This window comes from Salmo salar, chromosome ssa01 (assembly GCF_905237065.1).
Source record: "Salmo salar chromosome ssa01, Ssal_v3.1, whole genome shotgun sequence".
Lineage (NCBI taxonomy): Eukaryota > Metazoa > Chordata > Actinopteri > Salmoniformes > Salmonidae > Salmo > Salmo salar.
This window is the reverse complement of record NC_059442.1, coordinates 149,958,284-149,978,057: the sequence shown is the minus strand read 5'-3', so window position 1 is coordinate 149,978,057 and position 19,774 is coordinate 149,958,284. Positions and strand designations below refer to the sequence as shown.

General features: G+C 42.8%; 1 long non-coding RNA gene across 1 annotated transcript; it reads left to right on the top strand.

Moving 5' to 3' along the window:
• The first annotated feature begins 262 nt into the window (after positions 1 to 262).
• LOC123726205 (uncharacterized) lies at positions 263 to 18,830 on the top strand. The gene is made up of 3 exons (XR_006758548.1): positions 263 to 276; positions 6,318 to 6,320; positions 18,543 to 18,830. It is a non-coding gene; the product is annotated as an uncharacterized lncRNA (long non-coding RNA).
• Positions 18,831 to 19,774: the final 944 nt, after the last annotated feature.

Here is a 19,774-nt window from a genome sequence, read left to right as displayed (position 1 = left end):
TGAATGTGTAGTTGAATGCCTTCAGCTGTATGAGAGAGGGAAAAGGAGAAGGGGGAGAGAGAGAAAGAGAGTGAGTGAGGGATAGGAAGGTATCGGGCAGGAGGGGGAGTGAAGGTAAACAGATGTGGGAGGGAGGGATGGTACTCTCAGACAAAGGTCAAATTGAGCCTGTCAACAACGTGGATGTTTTAATGTGAGCTGCCAGAGCACTCAATAACACAGTCAGATAGACAAAAAGACAAACAGACTGACGGGGGACCGGAGTCCTTAACCTCTGTGGACATTCTCTGTGGACATTCTCTGTGGACATTCTCTGTGGACATTGTCATTCAATAAGACCAGCTAGATAAATGTTGTATTGATATTAACTTCATTTATTTCTGTATACTCAGATTCTGGAATTGCTAAATTTTCTGTCTTTGTCTATTATCTATTTATGTACTATAGAGGTGATAGTGTAATAGAAATTCTTGAATAGGAAATTAGGAAATAGGAACATTGCGGAAAATCTTCATAGTTCTAGTAATGTCATTATGGTACAAATCCTGCAGAGAGATGGCAGAGGGCAATCAGAGGATGAGGTCAGGGTTTGTGTTTGGAAACCAAAACCTCTGTATTTAATAAGTAGTAAGGATGTGGTGATTTACAACTAAACCCCTCTGACTGACTTTCCACTGCTCTGGTAATGTCTTAGCAGACACACATAATCAGTCAGGGCCTGATTCATAGTTTCCTTGTCTTTTCCTCCAAACAAGTATTTACAGTTTATAATAAAAGTGCCAAAATTTGAATATTTTAAACAATTTCTAACTGAAAATGATTGTCCGCAATCATCAGATTAGCATGTGTGTTATTAGAGGAGGCAAAGAGTGAGAAAATGTATAGAAAGAGAGAGAGACCTCTGCACTAACCCGTTAGGACAGGCAGACAGGATAGCCCTAACATAACCCAGCTATCACATTTGTCTCCTTGGAAGTTGTGGGAACGTACGTTTTTGGTTTCCCATGGGTTCTTGGAACGAAGCCATAAAACCTTGTTCACATTACCCATAAGCACTCCGTTACATTGTGCCAGATGTCATGCATTTCAATGGGGACGTCCACAACGGAGTGGAAACGCAACGCCCCCTTGCAGTTCAATGCTCTGTTGTGAGACAGATGCTGCATGCTTTGTATATCTGTCGTCTTCAGTCCAGCCCGTCGAACAACAGGAAGTTACCAAACCACAGAGAAGATGAAAATATGTGGTTTTGGCTTTATGGGATAGCTAGCAACTTGTAAACAATTACCCATTCCTATAAGTGAGTACTATTTTAATAGTAATGTTAAATAATACTGTTAATATTTATATGACTGTTGCCTCCCGTTTAAGTTTATTGTGATGGTAATGATGATAATTATTAGGTGGAGGTCGCTAGCTACAATGATATCTTCAACCTAGCCTATCTTTTAGCTAGCTAGCAGCTATGCAGTGCAAGCTAGCTTGACTTGCTATAAAGTTGGAGAAACAAGTTTTATTATCACCTGAAACAATATATTTATCCTGTCTTGATTGAAAAGGTGATATTTTGCTAAATGTATACGATCTCTTACGAGAGACTCTCCTCCATCTTGCGTTACAAACACTACATTCAGTAGTGGGGCAAGATTGTGTATATGACGTACTTAAATACGTCACAATGTAAACGGGGCAGACGTTTCTTGACCAGTAAAACTGCATTACTTTTAAACATTCTGAGAACGGAAGTGAAAATACACATTTAGGTTGCAGGGTGGTTTTGAGAATGCTTTACTCTGGTTCCTTTCAAGATTTCCTGGGATGTTTTATTAACGCTCTGAGAACAGAAATTATAGGTTATTTGGAGGGTTTTGAATAACTTCCTTAAAACTTTCACTTAATGTTTCAGAGACTTTTAAAAACACTGTTAGCTTATTTGGGGTTAACTTTTTAGAACTCCAAGCAGAAAGGGCTCATTTCCTTAGATATTACTCATGCATGTTTGTTTTGCGACACGGCATCTGTGAGATTCAAACCAGGAGCTAGCATGCCATGTTTTTTTATGCATACAAAGCTGTTCACTTTAGTCTATTCAAACAGACCCCATTTCAAAGGAAAAAAAGAACTCATTAAGATCAGGTGTGGCCAGTTAGTGGGCGCAGGTAATACAGCTGAACACACTTAACAAGATAGAGGATAGAGAGAGTTTGGTTGATGCTGAGAATGGAATGTATATGTGTAACAACTGTTGAATTTCATTTGTAGAATTACACAAAATCGGAATTGTTCCGTGCCTGATATTACTGTACATTACATTGTTGTTGTAAGTGCCCTTTGTAATGTTGCACACTTCCTTCTCATTATGCATTCCCCCTCATAAACATACCCTGCATACCCATACCCCCCCCCCCTTACCTCTTCCCTGTTTACTGTACTCATGTGGAAGAGGTAGGTGAAAAATGTTCACATGAAAATCATAATCAGTCCTATATGTTAAAACATTTATAATGAGTTTATATGGTCACTGACAGTGTATTATAATGGTCTCCCACCAATATAATGGGATATTCATATATTTCAATCATTAATTAACTTTATCTGTTGATTTGTGAATGCTGTACATGCTAGCTAGCTACTGTACTTTCTACTGAAAGGCTACACGTCATCATTGGGCTAGCATGGCTATTCATATCCCCTTTCATTATTAATTTGTACTTTGCAGAGGAGTTTGGCATATAATGGCAGCACAGCATTTGTTTATGGACGTTCTTCCTGTCATTATCAGGTAATGCCGCCTTGAGGCGGCAGGTAGCCGAGTGGTTAGAGTGCTGGACTAGTAACCGAAAAGTTGCAATATCAAATCCCTGAGCTGACAAGGTAAAAATCTGTCTTTCTGCCCCTGAACAAGGCAGTTAATCCACTGTTCCTAGGCCGTCATTAAAAATAAGAATTTGTTCTTAACTGACATGCCTAGTTAAATAAAGGTAAAAAAAACAAATGTCGTGTTTTTGTTAAGATATTTTGACTGTTAGCTGTTTGCAAGTGCATATCACGTCACTGTACATAACACCTGGCTGTCATTGAAAAGGTTGACAAGTACATTGCATTTGCATTACACTGTTATGTGAAAAAACATTATTATTATTGGCCCTGTCTACTATACCCATGTGGAAGAGAGGAGTTTGGCGTATAACGGCAGAACAGCGTTTCTTTATGGAAGTTTTTCCTGTCATTATCAGAGAATAAAAGATCCCCACCAACCCTGATCATTTGTTCATATGTAAGGCAATCAAAACACAATGCAGAGGCAATCTACACCCTTCACATATGTTCTTAAATAATATTCATAGAACGTTTTCAAAAATGTAAAGTTTTCTTGTGTTTTTGTATGGAAAGTTCTTTTCTTTCTTTTTTAGGGGTGGATCAGTATAATATTGCGGAAAGAATATTGCTTCCATCAATGTAATTGTCTGCATCATTTCCAATCCCCCTTATATTTTTTGGGTAAATATATATATATCCATACACGCATGCGTACATATACACATATATACATACACATACCTATATAGACATACATACTATTTTAAAGAATATACCTTTATTATTATTCCCTGCAAACCCTACCACCGATCCCCCAATTGGAGTAAACTAATAAACACTTCGGCTTTTACCTTCAATTTATTCATCTTATACACATTTTACAGACACAGTCTATTTTACAATAGTTCTTTTTTGTTTGTTTTTAGTCCTTCCTCTATTTCTGATGTCCATCCAGTTTGATTTCTATTTGTAACTGTGCTATTTCACAAAAGTTCTGAACCTATATACAAAAGTTTTCTTAACGTTCTCTGAACAATTTGAGAACATTACTTTAAATTGAACCATGAGGAAACCTGCAGGAAATGTTATGCTGAAGTACTGAAATTCCCACAGAAGAATGATGTTTCTTAACTTTCCTGTAACAATTTAATAACATGACTTTGAATAGAACCATGAGGAAACCTGTATATAACGTTTTTCCGAAGTACTGAAATTCCCACAGAAGAACGTTGTTTCTCTGAACTATTTGAGAACATTCCCATTGTCAAACCAGTTGGAGAACGTTCCAAGCCATTACAACATTTAAAATAAATGTAACCATGTTCAAACTTTTAGGAAACGTTTTTTTAAAGTAATGAATTACCAAGAAAATAAAGTGTTCTTTTCACTTTCCTTAAATGTTCTAAGAATGTTCCAAAGCCAAGCAACTATCCTGCACCATTCCCAGAACATTGTGGGAAGGTTGGATGTAAAAAAGCTATAGGATTACCATGCTCTCACCAAGCTCTAACAAACATATGGTTCTCAGAATGTGCTAGCTGGTTAGTGTGTGATATTATGAGCCACACAGCTTGATCTTTCAATCTCTCTTTCTTTCTCTTTCTCTCTCTCTCTCTTTATTTCTCTCTCTTCTCGGCAACACCTGACAGAGGGAGAGACAGATGATTCACCACCGATTAAAGAACAACAGGCTTATTGTTCTCTCATCTCACGCCCTCCTTTCTCTCTCTCCCTTCATCCCCCTCAGCGAATCACCGACGCCGTTCACGGCACTGAAATGGAACGCCGTTGTGATTTTCTCCTGCTTTTCTTTTCCCTTTGTTTCTTCTGTCTCTCTTGTCTCTCTTTCTTTTTTCTTCTTCCAACCCCAAGCGTTCCTGGAGCACTGGAGGCCTCTCTCCTTTTACCGTTTCCTTTCCGCCCAGATTAAGTGTGACAGATTGGCAAAGAGAGCACATGACAGGGTTCAGACAGCAGACACAAATAAGATCAGACATGTGATGTGTAATTAAGAGGTCACAAGAGGGCCTGTGCTGACACACCCACACACAAACATCAACAGACACTCATTTCAACCATATGATCCACAACCTGTTATTAAAGAACATTCCCTCCCCTACACACACTCCATGAGATGTTATCTACATTTTGTCACAGGAAAACTGTCTGATCAAGAGAGAGAGAGAAAGAGAGGGGGGATAGAGAGAGACATAGGAAGGCTAGAACGAGAGAGAGAGAGAGAGAGAGAGAGAGAGAGAGAGAGAGAGAAACATACAAACCATCACAGCAGAGAGGTTGATATTGGAAGTGAAAGCTTGACGTATGTTATAATGCCAGTGATTTGATTAGACTTGGGTGACATTCTTTTCTTTCACACACATCTGAGAGGAGTGAGAGCGCGAGGCATCTGCTACTGCCAAAACACATTAACTCCTGTGAACTCTGAGAGGCTCAGGGAGAAGTGAAGGGGTTTTTGATTCCACTTTCTCATTCCATTTAGTCAACTCTGAGATGTTTTAATGCTGTAAAAGTGACAAGGAGACTATTCTATAGATGAGTTATGACAGCAGAGGAGGGTTTGCAAAAACAAGTGGTTAAGATGTACTGCTTTTACTTCTACAAGACAGATGGCCACTTCAGTGGCAAGGACCATTAAAAATAAACATCAGGGCAGGACATGATAGTATTAAAGTCTATTACAGCCTACTATTTCTAATATGATTGGACAGTGATCTTGACGTATTGTGTATTGGTGTGTATTACCTCAGTTAAAAGAGACCTTGGGGTTCAGAACGTGCCTCTACAGATGACCCGCTGTCTCTCCCAGTCCTGACCAAGAATGTCAGTGAGATAGAGAAAGAGATATACTGGCACAATGAAGAAAAATGAAAATCAAGGAAAATGGAGGGGATGGGTGTCTGTATGATAGATAGATGTAAAGACAAAGAAAAGGACAGAAAAATGCTAAAGTAAGGGAGAGAGTTAAAACGTGTGAGGGAGAGAAAGCAGTGAAGGAAGAAAAAAGGTATGGAAAAAATTATTCTGGCGGTTGGGTCCATCAGGACATTCAATAGAAATTATTATAAAGGGTCGGTCCTGACATTGAAAAATTGTGAAATTATACAAGTGAGCAGGATAAAGAAAGAGGAGTTATGGTATTTGGCACAGGGAAGTGAGGAGAGAGCCCAGGGATGCCTTCGTCATCAAAAGTGCTGTCACCGATGGAGAGAGTTTAGCCTCGTGGTGATTGAATATGGGCCTGGAACCAGCTGCCTAGCCACCAGTCGAAAAGAAATGGAAGGAAAACAGAGAGAGATGGAGGGACAGAGAGAGAGCGAGATAAGGAGGAGAAAGAGGGATAGCGAGAGAGGGAGAAAGACATGAAGAGAGAGAAAAAAGAGAGAAAAGAGAAAAAAAGGTGTGTAAGGTAAAAGAAATGGAACCAACAAAAGTAGAAAGTGCTTAGAATTGCACAGTGACAACATTTAGACAGAGAGGGAGTGTGTGGGGGTGGATGTTCCAAACACAGTCAGAGTGAAAGGCCTGGGGTGTCCAGCTAGCAGAAATGGGGTAATTCTTCAAACGTGTTGGGGAGGGTTTAGGGAGAGGGCCAACCTGTTTATTTTACAATCTTATGCCACTCTCTCTCATACTCTCTCGTACTCTTTAGGAATGAGACAGACTCCGACATTCTTTCTCTATCTTACTCCCTCCTCTCTTTCTCCCTCCCCCCCTCCCTCCTTCCTCTCTCTGTCGTGACCAGGGGATACTCCATTTCAGTCAGCTCAGTAAACTCACACTGACAGAACGTTGCTTGCAGCGACAGGTCTAATGTTACTCCACTGATTAGAGAAGAGAAGGGATGAAAGGAGACAATAACCAAAGATCACTTTTGGCATTTGACATTAAAGATGACATCTTACTTATTTTCTTTCTCACTCCATCTTTCTTCATCTCTCCTCAGGCGTGTGTGGCCTGTGGCTGCTGTGAGAGAAAGAGAAAGAGAAAGAGAAAGAGAAAGAGAAAGAGAAAGAGATCATGAGAGAGAATGTTAAAATTGTGCCACAACAGCAGATTGTATGTAAAGCTTATCTGTGAAGATTGTGTATGAAAAATATTTTAAGAGGAATAGAAACACTGACGAAGGAAAGAAGAAAGGTTTATGAGAAACCTATTCTCATGAAAGCCTGTTTCATTGCACGTCTCTCTCATCAAAGCTCCTCAAATCTATTGCATCCCCTCATCTCCTGTCGTTATCCCCCTCTCCTCTCCTCTCCTCTCTTCATCCCCCTCCCCTCTCCTCATCCCCCTCTCATTTCCTGTCGTCATCCCCCTCTCCTCTCCTCTCTTCATCCCCCTCTCTTCTACCTTGGTATTCCACATGATAACCTTTGAAGAGGGGATTCACGAAAAAATATCTCTGTCAGTGCTCAGTGTGTGTGTGTGTGTGTGTGTGTGTGTGTGTGTGTGTGTGTGTGTGTGTGTGTGTGTGTGTGTGTGTGTGTGTGTGTGGGTTAGTCTAGGGAGTAGTTGCAACACTAATAACTCTCTCTGATCTGACTGCCTGTCAATCAAAGAGGTAGCAGCCAAACATCATGTCCTCTGGTGACATACACTATAATCAAACTATTAGCTACGTCTATTCAAACCACTACACTGAGACATACTGTCTTACATCACATCTTTACACATTCAAATATGATTAAAGAAGTATAGTAAAGTATGTATATTTTATTGTAGTGTGTGTGTGTGTGTATGTGTGTGTGTATGTGTGCATCGTATGCATCGCGTGCATGTGTGTCCACATAAAAGAGCACCCGTGTGGTAATGGATTCCCACATTATGCCCATCAAGGCCTAACAGAGGATGTGGCAGCAGCTTGGCAGAGGAAGGGTTAATCCTGTTTGGGAGCGAGGCGTGTAGGTGGTGTGTGGAGTGTCTTGTGTTCCTGTTGGAACGTGGCCGCTCTGGGATTGTGGTGCTGGGGATCTGAGAATCGGGTGGCATTGGTGGTTGCCAGAGCACAGATGCACAGAAGATAGGTTTTAACATAATCATATCGCCTAATGGAAATGTATGTGAGTACTCCCATATGTATGTGTGCTGCATTCCTGTAGAGTTCAGAAGCTAGCCCTGGCAGTGTGGCGGTGGGGCTGTGATGCTGAGGGATGAGGGTTGGGGTTCTCAGGGGCTGTAGTGCTGAGGGATGAGGGTTGGGGGTCTGAGGGGCTTTGGGGCTGAAGGATGAGGGTTGGGGGTCTGAGGGGCTTTGGGGCTGAGGGTGAGGGTTGGGGTCTGAGGGGCTGTGGGGTTGAAGGTTGGGGGTCTGAGGGGCTTTGGGGCTGAGGGTGAGGGTTGGTGATCTGAGGGGCTTTGGGACTGAGGGCGAGGGTTGGGGGTCTGAGGGGTTTTGGTGCAGAAGGCTGAGGGTTGTGGGTCTGAGGGGCTGTGGGATTGAGGGTTGGTGGTCTGAGGGGCTTTGGGGCTGAGGGTGAGGGTTGGGGGTCTGAGAGGCTGTGGGGTTGAGGGTTGGGGGTCTGAGAGGCTTTGGGTCTGAGGGTTGGGGGTCTGAGGGGCTGTGGAGTTGAGTGTTGGGGGTCTGAGGGACTGTAGTGATGTGGGAAGGCCATAAATTAGCTCAAATCAAATATTAGCTGGATGGGGACACTGGGACAGCAGTAGGTATGACTGGAGCCTACAGCCAGTCAGACTGGTAGTCAAAGAGTCACTGTTCAGTCATTCAGAGTGGAGGTATGGCACACACACACACACACACACACACACACACACACACACACACACACACACACACACACACACACACACACGCACACATGCACACACACCACTTTCTCTCTCCTTAATCTTTCACTCTATTTCTCTCTCTCTCTCCTGAGAGCCAGGTTTGAAAGTTTTGACCCTGTATGTTTTCTCTCCCCCACCAGGGTGTTTGGGAGTTGAAGAGGTGAGGGCCGAGAGTCAGGGCAGTCAACACACACACACACACACACACACACACACACACACACACACACACACACACACACACACACACACACACACACACACACCGTGCTGGGGTCAGGGCTGGGGAGAGGGAGTGTTTGTTGGGCTAGACCCAGGCTACCGGGCGTGAAGTAAAGCTCAATCCCAGGACATGCAAGGAGTTCAGCCAGGGTTCAGAGGTCAGGGAGAGGAGCACTTGGAAAGTCAAATCATAAATTAAATAATGTATTATTTGTCACAAGCTTCGCAAACAACAGGTGTAAACTAACAGTGAAATGATGGGCCCTTCCCAACAATACAGAGAGAAAACTAGAAAAAGAATAAAAAGATAATAAATACACACTGAGTAATGATAACATGTCGGTAACAATGGTTGAAGGAGGTAAAGAACCGGTTAAAGAGAGGTAAAAGAGAGGTAAAACTCATTAAACCTGTAAACTCTACTCTCCACTTTCATCGTCTCCGTTTAATCTTTTATTCATTCACCTCTGTCTTCATCACTCTCCGTCAAAACGGCAAAGATCTGTATTCTGTAGATTATGCGATTTTCCTCAGCTTGATAGGAATGTGTCAAAATCAGGATTTGAATTACATGACAAACATCCATAATATGATTCATATACATATGATACTTGGTGAGAAGCAGTTCTCTTTGTGTCTCTGTGTTTTGTGAACGTGTGTGTTTGTGTGATTTGTGATTGTGTGTGTCTGTGTGTTTTGTGAATGTGTGTATATGTGTGTTTTGTGAATGTGTGTGTATGTGTGTTTTGTGAATGTGTGTGTATGTGTGTTTTGTGAATGTGTGTGTTTGTGTTTTGTGAATGTGTGTGTATGTGTGTTTTGTGAATGTGTGTGTTTTTGTGTTTTGTGAATGTGTGTGTATGTGTGTTTTGTGAATGTGTGTGTTTGTGTGTTTTGTGAATGTGTGTTTGTGTGTTTTGTGAATGTGTGTTTATGTGTTTTGTGAATGTGTGTGTTTTGTAAACAGAGATGGGGAGTGGGAGCAGGCGTGACAGTACCCCCCCCCTCTAGGGGCGCCACCTGGCGTCCTACCTGGACGAACTTAACGGGCCGGCCGAGGCATGGGAGCCTGACGAGCCACCTGAGGCTTGTGAGCCTCTCGAGACACCTGAGGCATGGGAGCCTGACGAGTCAGCTGAGGCTTGTGAGCCTCTCGAGACACCTGAGGCATGGGAGCCTGATGAGCCAGCTGAGGCTTGTGAGCCTCTCGAGACACCTGAGGCATGGGAGCCTGATGAGCCAGCTGAGGCATCCCCGGTTGCTTTGGCAGTGGCACCCGGACCCGACGTCGCCAACAAAAACAAAAAACTCCCTGATGCTTCAAATTGTTGAGCCAGCATTCTGTAAGGACAGACACTGAGAGACGAGAAGCAAGTGCAGGGAGTAAATATTTAATGAATAAACCGACAGGAAACAAAACACGAACAGCGTCTGGACAAGGGACACATAACGACATTAATGCTGACTCGGGAAAGAAACTGAGGAAGTGACAGATATAGGGGAGGTAATTAATAATGTGATAGAGTCCAGGTTAGTCCGATGAAGCGCTGATGCGTGTAACGAGAGTGAGAGGTGTGCGTAATGATAAGCAGCCTGGCGACCTCGAGCGCCAGAGAGGGGGAGCGGGAACAGGCGTGACTCTATATAACACTATACAGACTAATAAAGCCTTTATGACATGTCACAGAGTTATGAAGTGTTATGAAAGGTCGAAGAGTTATGGCTTCTCCAGGCATCCACCCATAAATACAACATCATGAACAGTGACTTCATGTGTTTATGTGTAAATGATGGAATGGGTCTTTATGGCTGTCAGGGGCAATCTGTGAATACAAATGTAGGAGCATAATTTGAGCCAGTTTGCCACAGCGGGAAAATAATCCTGCAGCAACAGGAAATATGAATTGTTATGTGGATTATAATACATTTTTTGTAGCGACTGACATGTTAAAGTGGAAATTACAGTGCCTTGCAAAAGTATTCACCCGCATTGCCGTTTTTCCTATTTTGTTGCATTACAACCTGTAATTTAACTTCTTATGGGCAGGTGGGATGGTAGCGTCCCACCTGACCAACATCCGGTGAAATTGCAGAGCGCGAAATTCAAATTACAGAAATATAAATATTTAACATTCATGAAAATACAAGTATTATACATCAAAATAAAGCTAAGAAAAGTAAATATAAATATTTAACATTCATGAAAGTATTATACATAAAAAAATGTGAAAACGGAAAAGTGGTGCGTGCATATATACTGCTCAAAAAAATAAAGGGAACACTTAAACAACACAATGTAACTCCAAGTCAATCACACTTCTGTGAAATCAAACTGTCCACTTAGGATGCAACACTGATTGACAATAAATTTCACATGCTGTTGTGCAAATGGAATAGACAACAGGTGGAAATTATAGGCAATAAGCAAGACACCCCCAATAAAGGAGTGGTTCTGCAGGTGGAGACCACAGACCACTTCTCAGTTCCTATGCTTCCTGGCTGATGTTTTGGTCACTTTTGAATGCTGGCGGTGCTTTCACTCTAGTGGTAGCATGAGACGGAGTCTACAACCCACACAAGTGGCTCAGGTAGTGCAGCTCATCCAGGATGGCACATCAATGCGAGCTGTGGCAAGAAGGTTTGCTGTGTCTGTCAGCGTAGTGTCCAGAGCATGGAGGCGCTACCAGGAGACAGGCCAGTACATCAGGAGACGTGGAGGAGGCCGTAGGAGGGCAACAACCCAGCAGCAGGACCACTACCTCCGCCTTTGTGCAAGGAGGAGCACTGCCAGAGCCCTGCAAAATGACCTCCAGCAGGCCACAAATGTGCATGTGTCTGCTCAAACGGTCAGAAACAGACTCCATAAGGGTGGTATGAGGGCCCGACGTCCACAGGTGGGGGTTGTGCTTACAGCCCAACACCGTGCAGGATGTTTGGCATTTGCTAGACAACACCAAGATTGGCAAATTCGCCACTGGCGCCCTGTGCTCTTCACAGATGAAAGCAGGTTCACACTGAGCGCATGTGACAGACGTGACAGAGTCTAGAGACGCTGTGGAGAACGTTCTGCTGCCTGCAACATCCTCCAGCATGACCGGTTTGGCGGTGGGTCAGTCATGGTGTGGGGTGGCATTTCTTTGGGGGGCCGCACAGCCCTCCATGTGCTCGCCTGAGGTAGCCTGACTGCCATTAGGTACCGAGATGAGATCCTCAGACCCCTTGTGAGACCATATGCTGGTGCGGTTGGCCCTGGGTTCCTCCTAATGCAAGACAATGCTAGACCTCATGTGGCTGGAGTGTGTCAGCAGTTCCGGCAAGAGGAAGGCATTGATGCTATGGACTGGCCCGCCCGTTCCCCAGACCTGAATCCAATTGAGCACATCTGGGACATCATGTCTCGCTCCATCCACCAACGCCACGTTGCACAACAGACTGTCCAGGAGTTGGCGGATGCTTTAGTCCAGGTCTGGGAGGAGATCCCTCAGGAGACCATCCGCTACCTCATCAGGAGCATGCCCAGGCGTTGTAGGGAGGTCATAAAGGCACGTGGCCACACACACTACTGAGCCTCATTTTGACTTGTTTTAAGGACATTACATCAAAGTTGGATCAGCCTGTAGTGTGGTTTTCCACTTTAATTTTGAGTGTGACTCCAAATCCAGACCTCCATGGGTTGATAAATTGTATTTCCATTGATTATTTTTGTGTGATTTTGTTGTCAGCACATTCAACTATGTAAAGAAAAAAGTATTTAATAAGATTATTTCTTTCATTCAGATCTAGGATGTGTTGTTTAAGTGTTCCCTTTATTTTTTTGAGCAGTGTATATTCACCCCCTTTGCTAAGAAGTCCCTAAATAAGATCTGGTGCAACCAATTACCTTCAGAAGTCACATAATTAATTAAATAAAGTCCACCTGTGTGAAATCTAAGTGTCACATGATCTGTCACATGATCTCAGTATATATACACCTGTTCTGAAAGGCCCCATAGTCTGCAACACCACTAAGCAAGGGGCACCACTAAGCAAGTGGCACCATGAAGACCAAGGAGCTCTCCAAACAGGTAAGGAACAAAGTTGTGGAGAAGTACAGATCAGGGTTGGGTTATAAAAAAATATCTGAAACTTTGAACATCCCATGGAGCACCATTAAATCCATTATTAAAAAATGGAAAGAATATTGCACCACAAAAAACCTGCCAATAGAGGGCCGCCCACCAAAACTCACGGACCAGGCAAGGAGGGCATTAATCAGAGAGGCAACAAAGAGACCAAAGATAACCCTGAAGGAGCTGCAAAGCTCAACAGCGGAGATTGGAGTATCTGTCCATAGGACGACTTTAAGCTATACACTCCACAGAGCTGGGCTTTACGGAAGTGGCCAGAAAAAAACCATTGCTTAAAGAAAAAAAGATGTAAACATGTTTGGTGTTCGACAAAATGCATGTGGGAGACTCCTCAAACATATTGAACAATGTACTCTGGTCAGATGAGACTAAAATTGAGATTTTTGGCCATCAAGCAAAACACTATGTCTGGCACAACCCAACACCTCTCATCACCCCGAGAACACCATCCCCACAGTGACGCATGGTGGTGGCAGCATCATGTTGTGGGGATGTTTTTCATCGGCAGAGACTGGGAAACTGGTCAGAATTGAAAGAATGATGGATGGCGCTAAATACAGGGAAATTCTTGAGGGAAACCCTTTTCAGTCTCCCAGAGATTTGAGACTGGGACGGAGGTTCACCTTCCAGCAGGACAATGACCCTAAGCATACTGCTAAAGCCACACGCGAGTGGTTTATGGGAAACATTTAAATGTCTTGAATGGCCTAGTCAAAGCCCAGACCTCAATCCAATTGAGAATCTGTGGAATGACATAAAGATTGCTGTACACCAACAGGAACCCATCCAACTTGAAGGAGCTGGAGCAGTTTTGCCTTGAAGAATGGGCAAAAATCCCAGTGGCTAGATGTGCCAAGCTTATAGAGACATATCCCAAGAGACTTGCAGCTGTAATTGCTGCAAAAGGTGGCTCTACAAAGTATTCACTTCAGGGGGTGAATAGTTATGCACGTTCAAGTTTTCTGTTTTTTGTCTTATTTCTTGTTTATTTCACAATAAAAAAAATATTTTGCATCTTCAAAGTGTTGTGTAAATCAAATGATACAAACACCCCAAAAATCTATTTTAATTCCAGGTTGTAAGGCAACAAAATAGGAAAAATGCCAAGGGGGTGAATACTTTTGCAAGGCACTGTACAAACTTTAGAAGCCTTTTTAAACCTTGAATACACTACAAGTTAGCATTTCCTGCTGTGCAGGATATTTCTCAGCGACAAAAGAGTGATCCAATTAAGAACCTACGATCCTACCTAAGAACCAATGTCTCCTGTTGGCTGTAGTCCCCACTCTGAACTTCACTATGGTGAAATATGAAAATTGGTCTGGACTGGTACTAAGGTATGAGGTAAGTAGTGAAATGGGAAAATGTAAAAAATATGAAAAGCTATTTGTAAGATTATTCTTTTCAGCCTAAAATCTAACTAAACTTTTTTTTGTGAAAAGGAAATTAACAATGTATATATTTAGTGTAATATTAATGCTGTAATAATTCCCAGAGCAATAATAAATGATATGAAACGCATATTACTTCCTACTGTGAGGAGAGAGAGCGAGAGAAGTTGGGAACAATAGAAAGCGAGACATGAAGAGATAGAACACAAGCAAGAAAGATTGAGAGAGAAAGACACAGAGAAATTGAGCTGGAAAGAGAGAGAGAGAGAGATTCTTCAACCACCTGAAAGGAAGCGATTCCCAAACAACGCCATCACCTACAGAGAGATGAACCTGGGGCTCTGAAAAACACAAACAGGCCCCACAGAGCCCCAGGACAGCAACACAATTAGACCCAACCAAATGTTGAGAAAACAAAAAGATAACTACTTGACACATTGGAAATAATTAACATTAAACTGAGCAAACGAGAATGTTATTTGACCCTAAACAGAGAGTACAAAGAATACCTGACCACTGTGACTGACCCAAACTTAAGGAAAGCTTTGACTATGTACAGACTCAGTGAGCATAGCCTTGCTATTAAGAAAGGTCACTGTTGGCAGACCTGGCTCTCAAGTTTCCACCACAAAATGAGGTGGAAACAGCTGCACTTCTTAACCTCCTACCAAATGTATGACCATATTAGAGACACATATTTCCCTCAGATTACACAGACCCACAAATATTTTGAAAACAAATCCAATTTGGATAAACTCCCATATCTATTGGGTGAAATACCACAGTGTGGAATCACAGTAGCAAGATGTGTGACCTGTTGCCACAAGAAAAGAGCAACCAGTGTAAAACAAACACCATTGTAAATACAACCCATATTTATGTTTATTTATTTTCCCTTTTGTACTTTAACCATTTGCACATCGTTACAACACTGTATATAGACATGATATGACATTTGAAATGTCTCTATTATTTTGGAACTTGTACGTGTAATATATACAGTTCACTTTTTGTTTATTTCACTTTGTTTATCCATTTCACTTGCTTTGGCAATGTAAACACGTTTCCCATGCCAATAAAGCGCCTTGAATTGAACTGAATTGAATTGAATTGAGAGAGATACAGAGAGAGAGAAACAGAGAGAGAGAGAGAGAGAGACAAAGACACAGAGAGAGAGAGACAATGAGAGAGTGAGAGAGAGTAAAAGAGAGTAAAAGAGAGAGGAGGCAGGTCAGATTCACTCACACATACCTGCTGTCTCTCAGTTCATGGATCACACTCACACTAAGCAGAAGGAGTGCATGCACGTGCCCGTGTGTGTATGCCTGAAAGAGTGAGGTCTGAGGGGCCGTTGTTCGGAGTTCATTAGTCCTGCGAAATCTATCATCCTAAGGAACACAGACCATGAATAGAAGTAATTCACAAATCAAATCAAGCTTTATTTTTACAGCACATTTCAGACATGGGATGCAAAGCAATGTGCTTTACAGGAAAAAACGAATAAAAAACAATGAAAATAAAAGTTTAAATATTTGCTACACTTTACTACTTTACTATACTACACATAAGCTAAAAAAAAATATTACACAAACTGAACTACTAAACAGCACCCTAAGGAAAAGCAAAGCTAAAAATATGTGTTTTATGTCTGTCCATAGTTTTGGCCCCCCTCAGGTTCTCTGGCAGGCTATTCCAGAGGCTGGGGGCATAATAACTTAAGGCTGTCTCTCCATGCCTCTTAGTCCTAGGCTTTGGAATAGTTAAAAGGCCAGTGCCAGAGGACCTGAGGGAACTACTTCATGCATAACTTAAAAGCATGTCTGACATGCATTGGGGTGCACAATTGTGGATTGATTTAAAAACCAATAGAAGAATCTTAAAATTAATTAAAATCGGTGTAATGTGTGCTCTCCGTCAGGTCTTGGTCATTACCCGTGTTGCAGCATTCTGTATGTTTTTCAGTTGACCAATGGCTTTCTTCGGCAGGCCAGACAGGAGAGCATTACAGTAGTCAAGCCTGCTTGTATTAAAACCATGGCTGAATCTCTTTGTGTCCGCCTGAGAGAGAAACGGCCGCACCTTGGCAATGTTCCTCAAGTGGTAAAAAGCTATTTTGGTCACATTCGTAATGTGTGATATGAAATTTAGTTCAGGATCTAAAATAAGAACTAGGGTTTTTACCTGGTGTTTTATCTTTATTGCCCGTTAATTCAAATATGCGGCTAGATTCTCTTTCTATGCTTTGGCTCCAACAATAAGTACCTCGGTCCTGTCTTGATTTAGCTGGAGGAAGTTGTGAGCCATCCAAGTATTTTAATCACTAATACATTCTAATGATTAATCGTGGAACTAAAATCCTCTGGTGACACAGTAATGTAAAGTTGTGTATCGTCTCTTGAGCGTGCCGTCCTTGGCCAGCTCTCTTGCTATCTCTCTCAGAATGACCTTCTTGATCCAAATCAGTCAGGTTTCAAGACTGGTCATTCAACTGAGACTGCTCTTCTCTGTGTCACGGAGGCTCTCCGCACTGCTAAAGCTAACTCTCTCTCCTCTGCTCTCATCCTAATGTAAGTACAACACCACAGCACAGAAAAAAAAATGTATGAAATTGTATGAAATGTATGCATTCACTACTGTAAGTCGCTCTGGATAAGAGCGTCTGCTAAATGACTAAAATATAAATGTAAATGTAAATGTAAATCCTTCTAGACCTATCTGCTGCCTTTGATACTGTGAACCATCAGATCCTCTTCTCCACCCTCTCCGAGTTGGGCATCTCCGGCGCGGCTCACTCTTGGATTGCGTCCTACCTGACAGGTCGCTCCTACCAGGTGGCGTGGCGAGAATCCGTCTCCGCACCACGTGCTCTCACCACTGCTGTCCCCCAGGGCTCAGTTCTAGGCCCTCTCCTATTCTCGCTATACACCAAGTCACTTGGCTCTGTCATATCCTCACATGGTCTCTACTATCATTGCTACGCAGATGACACACAATTAATCTTCTCCTTTCCCCCTTCTGATAACCAGGTGGCGAATCGCATCTCTGCATGTCTGGCAGACATATCAGTGTGGATGACAGATCACCACCTCAAGCTGAACCTCGGCAAGACGGAGCTGCTCTTCCTCCCGGGGAAGGACTGCCCATTCCATGATCTCGCCATCACGGTTGACAACTCCATTGTGTCCTCCTCCCAGAGTGCTAAGAGCCTTGGCGTGACCCTGGACAACACCCTGTCGTTCTCCGCTAACATCAAGGCGGTGACCCGATCCTGTAGGTTCATGCTCTACAACATTCGCAGAGTACAACCCTGCCTCACACAGGAAGCGGCGCAGGTCCTAATCCAGGCACTTGTCATCTCCCGTCTGGATTACTGCAACTCGCTGTTGGCGGGGCTCCCTGCCTGTGCCATTAAACCCCTACAACTCATCCAGAACGCCGCAGCCCGTCTGGTGTTCAACCTTCCCAAGTTCTCTCACATCACCCAGCTCCTCCGCACACTCCACTGGCTTCCAGTTGAAGCTCGCATCCGCTACAAGACCATGGTGCTTGCCTACGGAGCTGTGGGGGGAACGGCACCTCCGTACCTTCCGGCTCTGATCAGTCCCTACACCCAAAGAAGGGCACTGCATTCATCCACCTCTGGCCTGCTCGCCTCCCTACCTCTGCGGAAGCACAGTTCCCGCTCAGCCCAGTCAAAACTGTTCGCTGCTCTGGCACCCCAATGGTGGAACAAGCTCCCTCACGACGCCAGGACAGCGGAGTCAATCACCACCTTCCGGAGACACCTGAAACCCCACCTCTTTAAGGAATACCTGGGATAGGATTAAGTAATCCTTCTAACCCACCACCCCCCTACCCTCCCCTCCCAAAAATATAAAGATGTACTATTGTAAAGTGGTTGTTCCACTGGATATCATAAGGTGAATGCACCAATTTGTAAGTCGCTCTGGATAAGAGCATCTGCTAAATGACGTAAATGTAAATGTCTGCGTAGAAGTGAAAATCAATGCTGTGCTTTCTGATAACTCTGCCAAGGGGTAACATGTATAAACTGAACAGTATCTGACCCAAAATCGAACATTGTGGAATGCCACTTGTGTAATGTATTTTCTCTGAGTTATGTTCAACACGGGTGACAAAAAACTCTCAACTGGTTAAATACGGGACGGACATCCAGCGGACATCCAGCAAAAAATCCTATCACCATTAGCATAACGAAATGTAATATATATATTTTTTCAAATATAGGACTATGTTATATCGTTTTATAGATACACCTCTCCTGAATCGAACCACGTTGTCCGATTTCAAAAAGGCTTTACAGCAAAAGCAAAACATTAGATTATGTTAGAGGAGTATATCGTAAAAGTAGCCACATAGCCATTTTCCGACCAACCACATGCATCACAAATAACCAAAAAACAGCTAAATGCAGCACTAACCTTTGACAATCTTCATCAGATGACACTCCTAGGACATCATGTTACACAATACATGCATTCTTTTGTTCGATAAAGTTCATATTTATATATAAAAACAGCATTTTACATCGGCGCGTGACGTTGACTATTTTCCCTCAAATGCATCCGGTGAAACAGCACTACAATTTACTAAATTACTATTCGAAAACATTTTTAAAATGTAATATTGTCATTCTAAGATTTATAGATGAATATCTCTTGAAAGCACCTGTAATGCCAGATTTAAAAATAACTTTACTGGGTAATCACACTTTGCGATAAAAGGGGATGCGATACTCAGAAAAATAGGCTACCGTTACAGGTCAGCGCCATCTTGGAACAATCGCATATCAAATCTACTCTTGTATACTATTGTCAATAATCCCTTACCTTTGATTATCTTCATCAGAAAGCACTTCCAGGAATCCCAGGTCCACAACAAATGTATTTTCGTTCGAAAAAGTTAATCCTTTACGTCCCAATAGCTTGTTCTTGTTAGCGCGTTCTGAAGGCTGCTCCAAAAGTTCCGTCTGCCGCGGGACTCCTCTTTCAATAAAATGCATTTTTATTTTATTTAGGTTCGTTCGAACATGTCAAACGTTGTATAACATAAATCTTTAGGGCCTTTTTCAACCAGAGCTCCAATAAGATTCAAGGGGGACGATTGCATTGTCTTTCTAAACGTTTCGAAAGGGGACGGTAGCCAGGGGCGCGGGCGTCATAATGGTGATGGCCCTCCTCATGTGACCACTTTCCACAGCCTCTCATTCTGTCCGTTTTCACAGTAGGAGACTCAAACCACTTTGTAAAGACTGGGGACATCTAGTGGAAGCAATAGGAAGTGCTCAATGAACCATTGCTCACGGTGTGATTTATAGGCAAAGTGATGAAGTTGAGTGCGCAATTCAGAATTCCACATCCTGTTACGATCGGTCTCTGGGTTTTGACT